The sequence below is a fragment of the Hemitrygon akajei genome, chromosome 3 (genome assembly GCF_048418815.1).
Source record: "Hemitrygon akajei chromosome 3, sHemAka1.3, whole genome shotgun sequence".
Classification (NCBI taxonomy): domain Eukaryota; kingdom Metazoa; phylum Chordata; class Chondrichthyes; order Myliobatiformes; family Dasyatidae; genus Hemitrygon; species Hemitrygon akajei.
The window spans coordinates 207,703,495-207,719,893 of record NC_133126.1 but is presented as its reverse complement, the minus strand read 5'-3'; positions in this window follow the sequence as shown (position 1 = coordinate 207,719,893).

Here is a 16,399-nt window from a genome sequence, read left to right as displayed (position 1 = left end):
CGCTGACAGTAACTTTGTCCATGAACAGTGTCCCTGTCAGTAACTCTGTGTACGTACAGTGTCGCTGTCAGTAACTCTGACCATGAACAGTGTCCCGGTCAGTAACTCTGCGTACGTAGTGTCTCTGACAGTAAATTTGTCCATGAACAGTGTCCCTGTCAGTAACTCTGTCCATGAGCAGTGTCCCTCACAGTAACTCTGTCCATGAACAGTGTCCCTGACAGTAACTCTGTGTACGTACAGTGTCCCTCACAGTAACTCTGTCCATGAACAGTGTCCCTGTCAGTAACTCTGCGTACGTACAGTGTCGCTGACTGTAACTCTGTCCATGAACAGTGTCCCTGTCAGTAACTCTGACCATGAACAGTGTCCCTGTCAGTACCTCTGACTATGAACAGTGTCCCTGTCAGTAACTCTGCGTACGTACAGTGTCGGGGACAGTAGCTCTGTCCTTGAACAGTGTCCCTGTCAGTAACTCTGACTATGAACAGTGTCCCTGTCAGTAACTCTGTGTACGTACAGTGTCGCTGACAGTAACTCTGTCCATGAACAGTGTTCCTGTCAGTAACTCTGTGTACGTACAGTGTCGCTGACAATAACTCTGTCCATGAACAGCGTCCCTGTCAGTAACTCTGTGTACGTACAGTGTCGCTGACAGTAACTCTGTCCATGAACAGTGTCGCTGACAGTAACTCTGTCCATGAACAGTGTCCCTGACAGTAACTCTGCGTACGTACAGTGTCTCTGACAGTAAATCTGTCCATGACCAGTGTCCCTGTCAGTAACTCTGCGTACGTACAGTGTCGCTGACAGTAACTCTGTCCATGAACAGTGTCCCTGTCGGTAACTCTGTGTACGTACAGTGTCGCTGACAGTTACTCTTTCCATGAACAGTGTCCCTGTCAGTAACTCTGTGTACGTACAGTGTCGCTGACAGTAACTCTGACGATGAACAGTGTCCCTGACAGTAACTCTGTGTACGTACAGTGTCGCTGACAGTAACTCTGACCATGAACAGTGTCCCTGTCAGTAACTCTGTGTACGAACAGTGTCGCTGACAGTAACTCTGTCCACGAACAGTGTCCCTGTCAGTAACTCTGTGTACGTACAGTGTCGCTGTCAGTAAATCTGTCCTTGAACAGTGTCCCTGTCAGTAACTCTGCGTACGTACAGTGTCCCTGACAGTAACTCTGACTATGAACAGTGTCCCTGTCAGTAACTCTGTGTACGTACAGTGTCGCTGACAGTAACTCTGACGATGAACAGTGTCCCTGTCAGTAACTCTGACTATGAACAGTGTCCCTGTCAGTAACTCTGCGTACGTACAGTGTCGCTAACAGTAACACTGACCATGTATAGTGTCCCTGTCAGTATCTCTGACCATGAACAGTGTCCCTGTCAGTAACTCTGCGTACCTACAGTGTCGCTGACAGTAACTCTGTCCATGAACAGTGTCCCTGACAGTTACTCTGTGTACGTACAGTGTCGGTCACAGTAACTCTGTCCTTGAACAGTGTCCCTATCTGTAACTCTGTGTACGTACAGTGTCTCTGACAGTAAATCTGTCCATGAACAGTGTCCGTGTCATTAACTATGTCGATGAACAGTGTCCCTGTCAGTAACTATGTCTGTGAACAGTGTCCCTGTCAGTAACTCTGCATACGTACAGTCTCTGACAGGAAATCTGTCCATGAACAGTGTCCCTGTCAGTAACTCTGAGTACGTACACTGTCGCTTACAGTAACTCTGACCATGAACAGTGTCCCTGTCAGTAACTCTGACCATGAACAGTGTCCCTGTCAGTAACTCTGCGTACGTACAGTGTCGCTGACAGTAACTCTGACCATGAACAGTGTCCCTGTCAGTAACTCTGTGTACGTACACTGTCGCTGACAGTAACTCTGACGATGAACAGTGTCCCTGAAAGTAACTCTGTGTACGTTCAGTGTCGCTGACAGTAACTCTGTCCATGATCAGTGTCCCTTTCAGTAACTCTGACCATGAACAGTGTCCCTGTCAGTAACTCTGACTACGAACAGTGTCCCTGTCGGTAACTCTGTTTACGTACATTGTCGCTGACAGTAACTCTGTCCTCGAACAGTGTCCCTGTCAGTAACTCTGCGTACGTACAGTGTCGCTAACAGTAACACTGACCATGTATAGTGTCCCTGTCAGTAACTCTGACCATGAACAGTGTCCCTGTCAGTAACTCTGCGTACATACAGTGTCACTAACAGTAACACTGACCATGTACAGTGTCGCTGACAGTAACTCTGTCCATGAACAGTGTCCCTGACAGTTACTCTGTGTACGTACAGTGTCAGTCACAGTAACTCTGTCCTTGAACAGTGTCCCTGTCATTAACTCTGAATATGAACAGTGTCCCTCTCAGTAACTCTGTGTACGTACAGTGTCGCTGACAGTAACTCTGACGATGAACAGTGTCCCTGTCAGTAACTCTGTGTACGTACAGTGTCGCTGACAGTAACTCTGTCCATGAACAGTGTCCCTGTCAGTAACTCTGTGTACGTACAGTGTCGCTGACAGTAACTCTGTCCATGAACAGTGTCCCTTTCAATAACTCTGACCATGAACAGTGTCCCTGTCAGTAACTCTGACTACGAACAGTGTCCCTGTCGGTAACTCTTTTTTCGTACATTGTCGCTGACAGTAACTCTGTCCTTGAACAGTGTCCCTGTCAGTAACTCTGACTATGAACAGTGTCCCTGACAGTTACTCTGTGTACGTACAGTGTCGGTCACAGTAACTCTGTCCTTGAACAGTGTCCCTGTCAGTAACTCTAAATATGAACAGTGTCCCTGTCAGTAACTCTGCGTACCTACAGTGTCGCTGACAGTAACTCTGTCCATGAACAGTGTCCCTGACAGTTACTCTGTGTACATACAGTGTCGCTGACAGTAACTCTGTTCATGAACAGTGCCCCTGGCAGTAACTCTGTGTACGTACGGTGTCGTTGACTGTAACTCTGTCCATGAACAGTGTCGCTGTCAGTAACTCTGACTATGAACAGTGTCCTTGTCAGTAACTCTGACTATGAACAGTGACCCTGTCAGTAACTCTGTGTACGTACATTGTCGCTGACAGTAACTCTGTCCTTGAACAGTGTCCCTGTCAGTAACTCTGACTATGAACAGTGTCCCTCTCAGTAACTCTGTGTACGTACAGTGTCGCTGACAGTAACTCTGTCCATGAACAGTGTCCCTTTCAATAACTCTGACCATGAACAGTGTCCCTGTCAGTAACTCTGACTACGAACAGTGTCCCTGTCGGTAACTCTTTTTTCGTACATTGTCGCTGACAGTAACTCTGTCCTTGAACAGTGTCCCTGTCAGTAACTCTGACTATGAACTGTGTCCCTGTCAGTAACTCTGCGTACGTACAGTGTCGCTAACAGTAACACTGACCATGTACAGTGTCCCTGTCAGTAACTCCGACCATGAACAGTGTCCCTGTCAGTAACTCTGCGTACCTACAGTGTCGCTGACAGTAACTCTGTCCATGAACAGTGTCCCTGACAGTTACTCTGTGTACGTACAGTGTCGGTCACAGTAACTCTGTCCTTGAACAGTGTCCCTGTCAGTAACTCTGAATATGAACAGTGTCCCTGTCAGTAACTCTGCGTACCTACAGTGTCGCTGACAGTAACTCTGTCCATGAACAGTGTCCCTGACAGTTACTCTGTGTACATACAGTGTCGCTGACAGTAACTCTGTCCATGAACAGTGACCCTGTCAGTAAATCTGTGTACGTACATTGTCGCTGACAGTAACTCTGTCCTTGAACAGTGTCCCTGTCAGTAACTCTGACTATGAACAGTGTCCCTGTCAGTAACTCTGCATACGTACAGTGTCGCTGACAGTAACACTGACCATGTACAGTGTCCCTGTCAGTATCTCTGACCATGAACAGTGTCCCTGTCATTAACTCTGCGTACGTACAGTGTCGGGGACAGTAACTCTGTCCTTGAACAGTGTCCCTGTCAGTAACTCTGACTATGAACAGTGTCCCTCTCAGTAACTCTGTGTACGTACAGTGTCGCTGACAGTAACTCTGTCCATGAGCAGTGTTCCTGTTTGTAACTCTGTGTACGTACAGTGTCGCTGACAGTAACTCTGTCGATGAACTGTGTCCCTGTCAGTAACTCTGTGTACGTACAGTGTCGCTGACAGTAACTCTGTCCATGAACAGTGTCACTGTCAGTAACTCTGCGTACCTACAGTGTCGCTGACAGTAACTCTGTCCATGAACAGTGTCCCTGTCAGTAACTCTGCGTACGTACAGTGTCGCTGACAGTAACTCTGACCATGAACAGTGTCCCTGTCAGTAACTCTGTGTACGTACACTGTCGCTGACAGTAACTCTGACGATGAACAGTGTCCCTGAAAGTAACTCTGTGTACGTACAGTGTCGCTGACAGTAACTCTGTCCATGATCAGTGTCCCTTTCAGTAACTCTGACCATGAACAGTGTCCCTGTCAGTAACTCTGACTACGAACAGTGTCCCTGTCGGTAACTCTGTTTACGTACATTGTCGCTGACAGTAACTCTGTCCTTGAACAGTGTCCCTGTCAGTAACTCTGACTATGAACAGTGTCCCTGTCAGTAACTCTGCGTACGTACAGTGTCGCTAACAGTAACACTGACCATGTATAGTGTCCCTGTTAGTAACTCTGACCATGAACAGTGTCCCTGTCAGTAACTCTGCGTACCTACAGTGTCGCTGACAGTAACTCTGTCCATGAACAGTGTCCCTGACAGTTACTCTGTGTACGTACAGTGTCGGTCACAGTAACTCTGTCCTTGAACAGTGTCCCTGTCAGTAACTCTGAATATGAACAGTGTCCCTCTCAGTAAATCTGTGTACGTACAGTGTCGCTGACAGTAACTCTGTTCATGAACAGTGCCCCTGGCAGTAACTCTGTGTACGTACAGTGTCGCTGACAGTAACTCTGTCCATGAACAGTGTCCCTGTCAGTAACTCTGTGTACATACAGTGTCGCTGACAGTAACTTTGTCCATGAACAGTGTCCCTGTCAGTAACACTGTGTACGTATAGTGTCGCTGTCAGTAACTCTGTCCTTGAACAGTGTCCCTGTCATTAACTCTGTCTATGAACCGTGTCCCTGTCAGTAACTCTGCGTACGTACAGTGTCCCTGTCAGTAACTCTGACCATGAACAGTGTCCCTGTCAGTAATTCTGCGTACGTACAGTGTCGCTGACAGTAACTCTGTCCATGAACAGTGTCCCAGACAGTTACTCTTTGTACGTACAGTGTCGGTCACAGTAACTCTGTCCTTGAACAGTGTCCCTGTCATTAACTCTGTCTATGAACCGTGTCCCTGTCAGTAACTCTGCGTACGTACAGTGTCACCAACAGTAACACTGACCATGTACAGTGTCCCTGTCAGTAACTCTGACCATGAACAGTGTCCCTGTCAGTAATTCTGCGTACGTACAGTGTCGCTGACAGTAACTCTGTCCATGAACAGTGTCCCAGACAGTTACTCTTTGTACGTACAGTGTCGGTCACAGTAACTCTGTCCATGAACAGTGTCCCTCTCAGTAACTCTGTGTACGTACAGTGTCGCTGACAGTAACTCTGACGATGAACAGTGTCCCTGTCAGTAACTCTGTGTATGTACAGTGTCGCTGACAGTAACTCTGTCCATGAACAGTGTCGCTGACAGTAACTCTGTCCATGAACAGTGTCCCTGTCAGTAACTCTGTGTACGTACAGTGTCGCTGACAGTAACTCTGTCCATGAACAGTGTCCCTTTCAGTAACTCTGACCATGAACAGTGTCCCTGTCAGTAACTCTGACTACGAACAGTGTCCCTGTCGGTAACTCTTTTTTCGTACATTGTCGCTGACAGTAACTCTGTCCTTGTACAGTGTCCCTGTCAGTAACTCTGACTATGAACAGTGTCCCTGTCAGTAACTCTGTGTACGTACAGTGTCGCTGACAGTAACTCTGTCCATGAACAGTGTCCCTGACAGTAACTCTGCGTACGTACAGTGTCTCTGACAGTAAATCTGTCCATGAACAGTGTCCCTGTCATTAAGTCTGTGTACGTACAGTGTCGCTGACAGTAACTCTGTCCATGAACAGTGTCCCTGTCAGTAACTCTGCGTACGTACAGTGTCGCTGACAGTAACTCTGTCCATGAACAGTGTCCCTGTCGGTAACTCTGTGTACGTACAGTGTCGCTGACAGTTACTCTTTCCATGAACAGTGTCCCTGTCAGTAACTGTGTGTACGTACAGTGTCGCTGACAGTAACTCTGACGATGAACAGTGTCCCTGACAGTAACTCTGTGTACGTACAGTGTCGCTGACAGTAACTCTGACCATGAACAGTGTCCCTGTCAGTAACTCTGTATACGTACAGTGTCGCTGACAGTAACACTGTCCATGAACAGTGTCCCTGTCAGTAACTCTGTGTACGTACAGTGTCGCTGTCAGTAACTCTGTCCTTGAACAGTGTCCCTGTCAGTAACTCTGCGTACGTACAGTGTCCCTGACAGTAACTCTGACTATGAACAGTGTCCCTGTCAGTAACTCTGTGTACGTACAGTGTCGCTGACAGTAACTCTGACGATGAACAGTGTCCCTGACAGTAACTCTGTGTACGTACAGTGTCGCTGACAGTAACTCTGACCAGTAACAGTGTCCCTGTCAGTAACTCTGTGTACATACAGTGTCGCTGACAGTAACTTTGTCCATGAACAGTGTCCCTGTCAGTAACTATGTGTACGTACAGTGTCGCTGTCAGTAACTCTGTCCTTGACCAGTGTCCCTGTCAGTAACTCTGTCTATGAACAGTGTCCCTGTCAGTAAATCTGCGTACGTACAGTGTCACTAACAGTAACACTGACCATGTACAGTGTCCCTGTCAGTAACTCTGACCATGAACAGTGTCCCTGTCAGTAACTCTGCGTACGTACAGTGTCGCTGACAGTAACTCTGTCCATGAACAGTGTCCCTGACAGTTACTCTGTGTACGTACAGTGTCGGTCACAGTAACTCTGTCCTTGAACAGTGTCCCTGTCATTAACTCTGAATATGAACAGTGTCCCTCTCAGTAACTCTGTGTACGTACAGTGTCGCTGAAAGTAACTCTGACGATGAACAGTGTCCCTGTCAGTAACTCTGTGTACGTACAGTGTCGCTGACAGTAACTCTGTCCATGAACAGTGTCGCTGACAGTAACTCTGTCCATGAACAGTGTCCCTGTCAGTAACTCTGTGTACGTACAGTGTCGCTGACAGTAACTCTGTCCATGAACAGTGACCCTTTCAGTAACTCTGAACATGAACAGTGTCCCTGTCAGTAACTCTGACTACGAACAGTGTCCCTGTCGGTAACTCTTTTTTCGTACATTGTCGCTGACAGTAACTCTGTCCTTGAACAGTGTCCCTGTCAGTAACTCTGACTATGAACAGTGTCCCTGTCAGTAACTCTGCGTACGTACAGTGTCGCTAACAGTAACACTGACCATGTACAGTGTCCCTGTCAGTAACTCCGACCATGAACAGTGTCCCTGTCAGTAACTCTGCGTACCTACAGTGTCGCTGACAGTAACTCTGTCCATGAACAGTGTCCCTGACAGTTACTCTGTGTACGTACAGTGTCGGTCACAGTAACTCTGTCCTTGAACAGTGTCCCTGTCAGTAACTCTGAATATGAACAGTGTCCCTGTCAGTAACTCTGTGTACGTACAGTGTCGCTGACAGTAACTCTGTTCATGAACAGTGTCCCTGGCAGTAACTCTGTGTACGTACAGTGTCGCTGACAGTAACTCTGTCCATGAACAGTGTCCCTCTCAGTAACTCTGAATATGAACAGTGTCCCTCTCAGTAACTCTGTGTACGTACATTGTCGCTGACAGTAACTCTGTCCAAGAACAGTGTCGCTGACAGTAACCCTGTCCATGAACAGTGTCCCTTTCTGTAACTCTGTGTACGTACAGTGTCTCTGACAGTAAATCTGTCCATGAACAGTGTCCCTGTCAGTAACTATGTCGATGAACAGTGTCCCTGTCAGTAACTATGTCCGTGAACAGAGTCCCTGTCAGTAACTCTGCGTACGTACAGTGTCTCTGACAGTAAATCTGTCCATGAACAGTGTCCCTGTCAGTAACTCTGCGTACGTACAGTGTCGCTTACAGTAACTCTGACCATGAACAGTGTCCCTGTCAGTAACTCTGCGTACGTACAGTGTCTCTGACAGTAAATTTGTCCATGAACAGTGTCCCTGTCAGTAACTCTGTCCATGAGCAGTGTCCCTCACAGTAACTCTGTCCATGAACAGTGTCCCTGTCAGTAACTCTGCGTACGTACAGTGTCGCTGACTGTAACTCTGTCCATGAACAGTCTCCCTGTCAGTAACTCTGACCATGAACAGTGTCCCTTTCAGTAACTCTGACTATGAACAGTGTCCCTGTCAGTAACTCTGTGTACGTACATTGTCGCTGACAGTAACTCTGTCCTTGAACAGTGTCCCTGTCAGTAACTCTGTCCATGAACAGTGTCCCTGACAGTTACTCTGTGTACATACAGTGTCGCTGACAGTAACTCTGTTCATGAACAGTGCCCCTGGCAGTAACTCTGTGTACGTACGGTGTCGCTGACTGTAACTCTGTCCATGAACAGTGTCGCTGTCAGTAACTCTGACTATGAACAGTGTCCCTCTCAGTAACTCTGCGTACGTACAGTGTCGCTGACAGTAACTCTGTCCTTGAACAGTGTCCCTGTCAGTAACTCTGACTATGAACAGTGTCCCTGTCAGTAACTCTGCATACGTACAGTGTCGCTGACAGTAACACTGACCATGTACAGTGTCCCTGTCAGTATCTCTGACCATGAACAGTGTCCCTGTCATTAACTCTGCGTACGTACAGTGTCGGGGACAGTAACTCTGTCCTTGAACAGTGTCCCTGTCAGTAACTCTGACTATGAACAGTGTCCCTCTCAGTAACTCTGTGTACGTACAGTGTCGCTGACAGTAACTCTGTCCATGAACAGTGACCCTTTCAGTAACTCTGAACATGAACAGTGTCCCTGTCAGTAACTCTGACTACGAACAGTGTCCCTGTCGGTAACTCTTTTTTCGTACATTGTCGCTGACAGTAACTCTGTCCTTGAACAGTGTCCCTGTCAGTAACTCTGACTATGAACAGTGTCCCTGTCAGTAACTCTGCGTACGTACAGTGTCGCTAACAGTAACACTGACCATGTACAGTGTCCCTGTCAGTAACTCCGACCATGAACAGTGTCCCTGTCAGTAACTCTGCGTACCTACAGTGTCGCTGACAGTAACTCTGTCCATGAACAGTGTCCCTGACAGTTACTCTGTGTACGTACAGTGTCGGTCACAGTAACTCTGTCCTTGAACAGTGTCCCTGTCAGTAACTCTGAATATGAACAGTGTCCCTGTCAGTAACTCTGTGTACGTACAGTGTCGCTGACAGTAACTCTGTTCATGAACAGTGTCCCTGGCAGTAACTCTGTGTACGTACAGTGTCGCTGACAGTAACTCTGTCCATGAACAGTGTCCCTCTCAGTAACTCTGAATATGAACAGTGTCCCTCTCAGTAACTCTGTGTACGTACATTGTCGCTGACAGTAACTCTGTCCAAGAACAGTGTCGCTGACAGTAACCCTGTCCATGAACAGTGTCCCTTTCTGTAACTCTGTGTACGTACAGTGTCTCTGACAGTAAATCTGTCCATGAACAGTGTCCCTGTCAGTAACTATGTCGATGAACAGTGTCCCTGTCAGTAACTATGTCCGTGAACAGAGTCCCTGTCAGTAACTCTGCGTACGTACAGTGTCTCTGACAGTAAATCTGTCCATGAACAGTGTCCCTGTCAGTAACTCTGCGTACGTACAGTGTCGCTTACAGTAACTCTGACCATGAACAGTGTCCCTGTCAGTAACTCTGCGTACGTACAGTGTCTCTGACAGTAAATTTGTCCATGAACAGTGTCCCTGTCAGTAACTCTGTCCATGAGCAGTGTCCCTCACAGTAACTCTGTCCATGAACAGTGTCCCTGTCAGTAACTCTGCGTACGTACAGTGTCGCTGACTGTAACTCTGTCCATGAACAGTCTCCCTGTCAGTAACTCTGACCATGAACAGTGTCCCTTTCAGTAACTCTGACTATGAACAGTGTCCCTGTCAGTAACTCTGTGTACGTACATTGTCGCTGACAGTAACTCTGTCCTTGAACAGTGTCCCTGTCAGTAACTCTGTCCATGAACAGTGTCCCTGACAGTTACTCTGTGTACATACAGTGTCGCTGACAGTAACTCTGTTCATGAACAGTGCCCCTGGCAGTAACTCTGTGTACGTACGGTGTCGCTGACTGTAACTCTGTCCATGAACAGTGTCGCTGTCAGTAACTCTGACTATGAACAGTGTCCTTGTCAGTAACTCTGACTATGAACAGTGACCCTGTCAGTAACTCTGTGTACGTACATTGTCGCTGACAGTAACTCTGTCCTTGAACAGTGTCGCTAACAGTAACACTGACCATGTACAGTGTCCCTGTCAGTAACTCCGACCATGAACAGTGTCCCTGTCAGTAACTCTGCGTACCTACAGTGTCGCTGACAGTAACTCTGTCCATGAACAGTGTCCCTGACAGTTACTCTGTGTACGTACAGTGTCGGTCACAGTAACTCTGTCCTTGAACAGTGTCCCTGTCAGTAACTCTGAATATGAACAGTGTCCCTCTCAGTAACTCTGTGTACGTACAGTGTCGCTGACAGTAACTCTGTTCATGAACAGTGTCCCTGGCAGTAACTCTGTGTACGTACAGTGTCGCTGACAGTAACTCTGTCCATGAACAGTGTCCCTCTCAGTAACTCTGAATATGAACAGTGTCCCTCTCAGTAACTCTGTGTACGTACATTGTCGCTGACAGTAACTCTGTCCAAGAACAGTGTCGCTGACAGTAACCCTGTCCATGAACAGTGTCCCTTTCTGTAACTCTGTGTACGTACAGTGTCTCTGACAGTAAATCTGTCCATGAACAGTGTCCCTGTCAGTAACTATGTCGATGAACAGTGTCCCTGTCAGTAACTATGTCCGTGAACAGAGTCCCTGTCAGTAACTCTGCGTACGTACAGTGTCTCTGACAGTAAATCTGTCCATGAACAGTGTCCCTGTCAGTAACTCTGCGTACGTACAGTGTCGCTTACAGTAACTCTGACCATGAACAGTGTCCCTGTCAGTAACTCTGCGTACGTACAGTGTCTCTGACAGTAAATTTGTCCATGAACAGTGTCCCTGTCAGTAACTCTGTCCATGAGCAGTGTCCCTCACAGTAACTCTGTCCATGAACAGTGTCCCTGTCAGTAACTCTGCGTACGTACAGTGTCGCTGACTGTAACTCTGTCCATGAACAGTCTCCCTGTCAGTAACTCTGACCATGAACAGTGTCCCTTTCAGTAACTCTGACTATGAACAGTGTCCCTGTCAGTAACTCTGTGTACGTACATTGTCGCTGACAGTAACTCTGTCCTTGAACAGTGTCCCTGTCAGTAACTCTGTCCATGAACAGTGTCCCTGACAGTTACTCTGTGTACATACAGTGTCGCTGACAGTAACTCTGTTCATGAACAGTGCCCCTGGCAGTAACTCTGTGTACGTACGGTGTCGCTGACTGTAACTCTGTCCATGAACAGTGTCGCTGTCAGTAACTCTGACTATGAACAGTGTCCTTGTCAGTAACTCTGACTATGAACAGTGACCCTGTCAGTAACTCTGTGTACGTACATTGTCGCTGACAGTAACTCTGTCCTTGAACAGTGTCCCTGTCAGTAACTCTGACTATGAACAGTGTCCCTGTCAGTAACTCTGCATACGTACAGTGTCGCTGACAGTAACACTGACCATGTACAGTGTCCCTGTCAGTATCTCTGACCATGAACAGTGTCCCTGTCATTAACTCTGCGTACGTACAGTGTCGGGGACAGTAACTCTGTCCTTGAACAGTGTCCCTGTCAGTAACTCTGACTATGAACAGTGTCCCTCTCAGTAACTCTGTGTACGTACAGTGTCGCTGACAGTAACTCTGTCCATGAGCAGTGTTCCTGTTTGTAACTCTGTGTACGTATAGTGTCGCTGACAGTAACTCTGTCGATGAACTGTGTCCCTGTCAGTAACTCTGTGTACGTACAGTGTCGCTGACAGTAACTCTGTCCATGAACAGTGTCACTGTCAGTAACTCTGCGTACCTACAGTGTCGCTGACAGTAACTCTGTCCATGAACAGTGTCCCTGTCAGTAACTCTGTGTACGTACACTGTCGCTGACAGTAACTCTGACGATGAACAGTGTCCCTGAAAGTAACTCTGTGTACGTACAGTGTCGCTGACAGTAACTCTGTCCATGATCAGTGTCCCTTTCAGTAACTCTGACCATGAACAGTGTCGCTGTCAGTAACTCTGACTACGAACAGTGTCCCTGTCGGTAACTCTGTTTACGTACATTGTCGCTGACAGTAACTCTGTCCTTGAACAGTGTCCCTGTCAGTAACTCTGACTATGAACAGTGTCCCTGTCAGTAACTCTGCGTACGTACAGTGTCGCTAACAGTAACACTGACCATGTATAGTGTCCCTGTTAGTAACTCTGACCATGAACAGTGTCCCTGTCAGTAACTCTGCGTACCTACAGTGTCGCTGACAGTAACTCTGTCCATGAACAGTGTCCCTGACAGTTACTCTGTGTACGTACAGTGTCGGTCACAGTAACTCTGTCCTTGAACAGTGTCCCTGTCAGTAACTCTGAATATGAACAGTGTCCCTCTCAGTAAATCTGTGTACGTACAGTGTCGCTGACAGTAACTCTGTTCATGAACAGTGCCCCTGGCAGTAACTCTGTGTACGTACAGTGTCGCTGACAGTAACTCTGTCCATGAACAGTGTCCCTGTCAGTAACTCTGTGTACGTACAGTGTCGCTGACAGTAACTCTGTCCAATAACAGTGTCGCTGACAGTAACTCTGTCCATGAACAGTGTCCCTGTCAGTAACACTGTGTACGTACAGTGTCGCTGACCGTAACTCTGTCCATGAACAGTGTCCCTGTCAGTAACTCTGTGTACATACAGTGTCGCTGACAGTAACTTTGTCCATGAACAGTGTCCCTGTCAGTAACACTGTGTACGTACAGTGTCGCTGTCAGTAACTCTGTCCTTGAACAGTGTCCCTGTCATTAACTCTGTCTATGAACAGTGTCCCTGTCAGTAACTCTGCGTACGTACAGTGTCACTAACAGTAACACTGACCATGTACAGTGTCCCTGTCAGTAACTCTGACCATGAACAGTGTCCCTGTCAGTAATTCTGCGTACGTACAGTGTCGCTGACAGTAACTCTGTCCATGAACAGTGTCCCTGACACTTACTCTTTGTACGTACAGTGTCGGTCACAGTAACTCTGTCCTTGAACAGTGTCCCTGTCATTAACTCTGAATATGAACAGTGTCCCTCTCAGTAACTCTGTGTACGTACAATGTCGCTGACAGTAACTCTGACGATGAACAGTGTCCCTGTCAGTAACTCTGTGTATGTACAGTGTCGCTGACAGTAACTCTGTCCATGAACAGTGTCGCTGACAGTAACTCTGTCCATGAACAGTGTCCCTGTCAGTAACTCTGTGTACGTACAGTGTCGCTGACAGTAACTCTGTCCATGAACAGTGTCCCTTTCAGTAACTCTGACCATGAACAGTGTCCCTGTCAGTAACTCTGACTACGAACAGTGTCCCTGTCGGTAACTCTTTTTTCGTACATTGTCGCTGACAGTAACTCTGACCTTGAACAGTGTCCCTGTCAGTAACTCTGACTATGAACAGTGTCCCTGTCAGTAACTCTGTGTACGTACAGTGTCGCTGACAGTAACTCTGTCCATGAACAGTGTCCCTGACAGTAACTCTGCGTACGTACAGTGTCTCTGACAGTAAATCTGTCCATGAACAGTGTCCCTGTCATTAAGTCTGTGTACGTACAGTGTCGCTGACAGTAACTCTGTCCATGAACAGTGTCCCTGTCAGTAACTCTGCGTACGTACAGTGTCGCTGACAGTAACTCTGTCCATGAACAGTGTCCCTGTCGGTAACTCTGTGTACGTACAGTGTCGCTGACAGTTACTCTTTCCATGAACAGTGTCCCTGTCAGTAACTCTGTGTACGTACAGTGTCGCTGACAGTAACTCTGACGATGAACAGTGTCCCTGACAGTAACTCTGTGTACGTACAGTGTCGCTGACAGTAACTCTGACCATGAACAGTGTCCCTGTCAGTAACTCTGTATACGTACAGTGTCGCTGACAGTAACACTGTCCATGAACAGTGTCCCTGTCAGTAACTCTGTGTACGTACAGTGTCGCTGTCAGTAACTCTGTCCTTGAACAGTGTCCCTGTCAGTAACTCTGTGTACGTACAGTGTCCCTGACAGTAACTCTGACTATGAACAGTGTCCCTGTCAGTAACTCTGTGTACGTACAGTGTCGCTGACAGTAACTCTGACGATGAACAGTGTCCCTGACAGTAACTCTGTGTACGTACAGTGTCGCTGACAGTAACTCTGACCAGTAACAGTGTCCCTGTCAGTAACTCTGTGTACATACAGTGTCGCTGACAGTAACTTTGTCCATGAACAGTGTCCCTGTCAGTAACTCTGTGTACGTACAGTGTCGCTGTCAGTAACTCTGTCCTTGACCAGTGTCCCTGTCAGTAACTCTGTCTATGAACAGTGTCCCTGTCAGTAAATCTGCGTACGTACAGTGTCACTAACAGTAACACTGACCATGTACAGTGTCCCTGTCAGTAACTCTGACCATGAACAGTGTCCCTGTCAGTAACTCTGCGTACGTACAGTGTCGCTGACAGTAACTCTGTCCATGAACAGTGTTCCTGACAGTTACTCTGTGTACGTACAGTGTCGGTCACAGTAACTCTGTCCTTGAACAGTGTCCCTGTCATTAACTCTGAATATGAACAGTGTCCCTCTCAGTAACTCTGTGTACGTACAGTGTCGCTGACAGTAACTCTGACGATGAACAGTGTCCCTGTCAGTAACTCTGTGTACGTACAGTGTCGCTGACAGTAACTCTGTCCATGAACAGTGTCGCTGACAGTAACTCTGTCCATGAACAGTGTCCCTGTCAGTAACTCTGTGTACGTACAGTGTCGCTGACAGTAACTCTGTCCATGAACAGTGACCCTTTCAGTAACTCTGACCATGAACAGTGTCCCTGTCAGTAACTCTGACTACGAACAGTGTCCCTGTCGGTAACTCTTTTTTCGTACATTGTCGCTGACAGTAACTCTGTCCTTGAACAGTGTCCCTGTCAGTAACTCTGACTATAGACAGTGTCCCTGTCAGTAACTCTGCGTACGTACAGTGTCGCTAACAGTAACACTGACCATGTACAGTGTCCCTGTCAGTAACTCCGACCATGAACAGTGTCCCTGTCAGTAACTCTGCGTACCTACAGTGTCGCTGACAGTAACTCTGTCCATGAACAGTGTCCCTGACAGTTACTCTGTGTACGTACAGTGTCGGTCACAGTAACTCTGTCCTTGAACAGTGTCCCTGTCAGTAACTCTGAATATGAACAGTGTCCCTGTCAGTAACTCTGTGTACGTACAGTGTCGCTGACAGTAACTCTGTTCATGAACAGTGTCCCTGGCAGTAACTCTGTGTACGTACAGTGTCGCTGACAGTAACTCTGTCCATGAACAGTGTCCCTCTCAGTAACTCTGAATATGAACAGTGTCCCTCTCAGTAACTCTGTGTACGTACATTGTCGCTGACAGTAACTCTGTCCAAGAACAGTGTCGCTGACAGTAACCCTGTCCATGAACAGTGTCCCTGTCAGTAACTATGTCGATGAACAGTGTCCCTGTCAGTAACTATGTCCGTGAACAGAGTCCCTGTCAGTAACTCTGCGTACGTACAGTGTCTCTGACAGTAAATCTGTCCATGAACAGTGTCCCTGTCAGTAACTCTGCGTACGTACAGTGTCGCTTACAGTAACTCTGACCATGAACAGTGTCCCTGTCAGTAACTCTGCGTACGTACAGTGTCTCTGACAGTAAATTTGTCCATGAACAGTGTCCCTGTCAGTAACTCTGTCCATGAGCAGTGTCCCTCACAGTAACTCTGTCCATGAACAGTGTCCCTGTCAGTAACTCTGCGTACGTACAGTGTCGCTGACTGTAACTCTGTCCATGAACAGTGTCCCTGTCAGTAACTCTGACCATGAACAGTGTCCCTTTCAGTAACTCTGACTATGAACAGTGTCCCTGTCAGTAACTCTGTGTACGTACATTGTCGCTGACAGTAACTCTGTCCTTGAACAGTGTCCCT